The 4,166-nt window shown below is 30.0% G+C and overlaps 1 long non-coding RNA gene across 1 annotated transcript; it reads right to left on the reverse strand.

Moving 5' to 3' along the window:
• Positions 1-1,789: 1,789 nt before the first annotated feature.
• LOC145162771 (uncharacterized) lies at positions 1,790-2,391 on the reverse strand. Its single transcript, XR_013739320.1, has 3 exons — positions 2,326-2,391; positions 2,154-2,244; positions 1,790-2,035 (listed from the first exon to the last, which is right to left on the reverse strand). It is a non-coding gene; the product is annotated as an uncharacterized LOC145162771 (long non-coding RNA).
• Between the last annotated feature and the right edge of the window lie 1,775 nt (positions 2,392-4,166).

Raw genomic sequence — 4,166 nt, forward strand, 5'->3', positions numbered from 1 at the left:
TGCATACTTCTGTCCTTGTTTATTTTTAATTATAGACCAAGCTTTCATATGAAAAAATATGGATGTAGAAATCACGATCAACTTACTAACAAGTTCTTAAATTCATGAATTTGACTATGTTTCTTCACAAATTGACGACTCATTTGCATAAAAATTAAATGCGAGTATTCATATTAGAAGAGTCTGTTGGTAGAATTTTTTCACTAAAAAAAAATTTTAAAAACTTGAAAGTGTAGTTTTTATTTATATATAAAATGTTTGATGAAAGTAGACCCAAGATTTTAAAATAACTCTAAAATCCTTATTATCAATACAAATTCAATATGTTTGATTAAATACAAACATTTTATTAAAAAATATGTGCCTTCTAGATCCGTTTTATATTAAAAAATTAAATAGTTTTATGCATTTTGTTGCTACTGATATAAAATAATGACATGTGATGAAATAGGTTCCGTCGAGATTCCGAAAAAAATAGAGATTTTAAGATTCAACATCGGCAGTATATTTCTTATTTGCCGCTCTAACGTTTCAGCGTACCGACATAGTGAGAGAGTTATAATTATGAATGATTATTCAGCGCCGTCCGTTCCTTTTTCCCTTGTCACATTCATCACCACCACAACCGCCGCCACTATTTCCACGTCCGTTACATGTACCACCACCACCTTCTCTGTCACCAACACTGTAATCATATATAATTACTTAATTTGTGAACATACATCTATGTATAATCACTTATGATTATATATATATATATATATATATATATATATATATATATATATATATATATATATATATATATATACACACACAAACATAAAAGAGAAGATCGGGTGAGGAAGACTCATTTTAAAGTGAAAACAACTATACATTAAAAAAAATGTATAATCATGTACGTCTCTGGTATATAATTATTTATTCTTAGGCATACGTTGCTGTTGTCGTTATGGTGGAATGTTAAAACGTCAAATGAAAAATGTGTGGTTGATGTTGAATCTCAAAATCTTTATTTTTTTAAAAATCTCAAATGAAACTAATAACTTTTTTTAAAATCTAATATATGAATTTTGTTAGTTGTCCTGATCTTATAAATAAAAACAAAAAATAAGATAATATTTGATTTCTCTTTTATAATACTAACTTATTGATTTCACAAGTACTTCATACATGATCCGACTACTATTAACTTTAAGTAGATCATTACACTAAAACATTCCTTTGTGTAATAAAATTATTTACAAATCTTTAAAATTTGACATATTTTTTTTATTATTTTATGTAGTAACGATTCATATTTTTTAATCTTTTACAAATATATACTATCATTTTATCAAGTTGAATGCATAAATTGATAAAACTCAAAACCAAGTCCAAACAAGAACTCAAGAAATCTTTTTTATGATATAAATTTATCAAAAAGTATAAAATTGCTCCCTAAATAAATGATAAGATATCATTATTACAAAGTGAAAAACAAAATGAAATAACCTAAAATTTTGAAAAATAAAGCAAAAATGTCACTACAAAAAGAATAAAACAAAAATCCATACTTTTACTCATTCACGTTCCAAAATAATCATTTTCATAGTAGTTCATTCTTTTTGTTTAACTCCACTTTTATATACACTTTAATTAATACTAACAAGTAATTGGTATTTGTTAACTCTAAATTCATTTATGATATTTCGAATTATTTTTTTAGTTTTACAATAAGATTGGGAAAAACTATATCAAAAGCAAAAACATCTTATCATCAAATAAATTGTTTAAAAACTATGAATAATAATTCAATTAAACATTACAAATTTGTAATTTATTGACACAAACACAAAGTGCTAGTACATGGATTCATTAGAACACCATAAATAAGTAAATAAATACATTTAAATTAAAATCTAAAACAAAACAAGAACAAAATACAATTCATATTTCTTCTATTCACCGCAACAAGGAAAGCGATCAGAAGCAAATGATATTTGGATCACAGCAACACTCGTCAGCAAAACAACAGCAACACAGAACCGCTAGACTACAAATTAAAACATTATTCCAATTAAAACATCAATCCATAAACCAAATGATAAAATGCATAAAAATTGGTGGAAATAGGAAATATTTTTTTTAAAAGAAAGGCGGGAAATACATACCAGCCTTCAAAGAAACCACGTCGTCGGGGAGGAGGAGGTGCGGCATATTGAGGTGGCGCCATCACCGGCGGTTCTTGATTATAACCTCCTCCTGTTGAAGATGATTGTTAATTGTTTTGTGAATTGGAAGTGAGATGAATAAAGGATGGAGAAATGTGAAGTAGATTCGTACCTTGAGCAGGGTAAGGATAATCATGTTTTGGTTCATTCATGATTTGTTAAAGAGAGCAGGTTGTGTAAGGTGGAGTGATGAAGGTGGGTTGATTATATAGAGGAGTAAATTACACGAATGGTCCATGTGGTTTTGAGTAATTTATGTGTTTGGTCCATAATTTAATTTTTAATCATGGGTGGTTCATATAGTGTGATTTTTTTGTGCCTTTAGTTTATTACAGACTTAAAATGACCATGTTATCCTTATTTATTTTTTTAACTATTTATTTATGAATTAAATATCAAATATAAATATAAATAGACGTCTTCTCCAAGCTTCCATCCATCTTTAACAACCAATCTCTCCCCTCCCTCTTCAATTTGTTGTCCACCATCTCCATCCCGGCCTAATACCCTCTCACACGTCTTATCTGAAACCTAATTCCCTCTCATGGTAACTAAAAATTTAATCGAATGCAATCTGCTTCATCAATCAACTATTCTCATCTATAACCGTTTTCAGCTATATTATTTTTGAAAATAGAATGTGTAGGTTTGCATAAGAAATATAGACGGGAAGGTATTGTTGTAATTTCCAAGTCCATTTTTTTGGTTTTGTTATGGGAAGAAGATTGGTGTTGTATTAAGGGAAAGTAACAAATGATGTCTATTTAATGTAATTTCCAACCCTATTGTTCTAGTTTGGTTATTTCAGATGATTGTTCAAAATAGATGGTGGTTGATGGTTGTGATGGTCGTTGCTGGCAAGAGAAGAGGAGACAAAGTAGATGAAATCGTGAAACTCAAAATTAAATCCCAGATGAAATGTATAACACCAGTGTTTTCTGTTAAAACCTTTTGTAGAATAATCGTTATTTACATTAGTAAATTAATGTAAATATTATCATAAATACATAAATTAAGGATTATTCATATGTTATATGTGTTAAATGAATATTTGGTAATACAACATGACAATCTTAATAGAAATATTATTATTTAAAAAGATTAAATGTATACCGAATACTTACTATTTTGTGTAAATGTATACCCCTTATTGCGATATTATTGCATGAACAGGAAAATGGTATTGGAAGTTGATTACATGTATTATAGTCTGGTCTAGTTATAAACTAATGCCTCTCAAAAACAACTTGGTTCACGGTAAGTTGAATAAGCGAGTAGTTTTATACCGGGTGTGAGTGTGAGATTTGAACAGAGAGTAGATGTAACGTCCCAAAACTCAAAGCCAATTTTTTTGGTTTTTATACTAAATAAAACATCAACCAAATGAGTTTATCAAAACCAAAATGAAATCATAATGTATTTATAATCATCCAAAACACATTAGAGTCAAATAAGTGAAAAGTCATGGTGTGTGCAATGCGATCATCCCGAGCTCTTCCCCTTTGATCTAGAAGCACTTGAAATATAAACTGAAAACCGTATACACAAAGCTTAGTGACTTCCCCGAAATACTACATACCATACATATATGCCAGCTGGAAGGTGTGTCGGGTCAATTTCACCCCCGGGTCTATTTCAACTCATGCGTCGGCCCAAGGCCGTACTGGGTCAATTTCACCCCGGGTCTATTTCACCCTTAAGTCTATTTCAACTCATATGTCAGCACAAGGCTGTACAGGGTCTATTTCACCCACATAGATATAGCAGACAGGAACATAAGCATACAACGCATATAGCAGGATTCACAAAGCCTACAAGCACATAACATATCCTAATGTCCTACAGTATAGTGAGCAAACTCACATCAGTCTATTATCAGTCAAACAGATGATCGGGCTACTGAATTGGAGAATCCCCGCGTTAACCAATCAAATAAAACCCCAATTAATAATT

The sequence above is a fragment of the Lactuca virosa genome, chromosome 3, assembly GCF_052849685.1.
Source record: "Lactuca virosa cultivar CGN04683 chromosome 3, Lactuca_virosa_CGN04683_v6, whole genome shotgun sequence".
In the NCBI taxonomy this organism is placed as follows: Eukaryota; Viridiplantae; Streptophyta; class Magnoliopsida; order Asterales; family Asteraceae; genus Lactuca; species Lactuca virosa.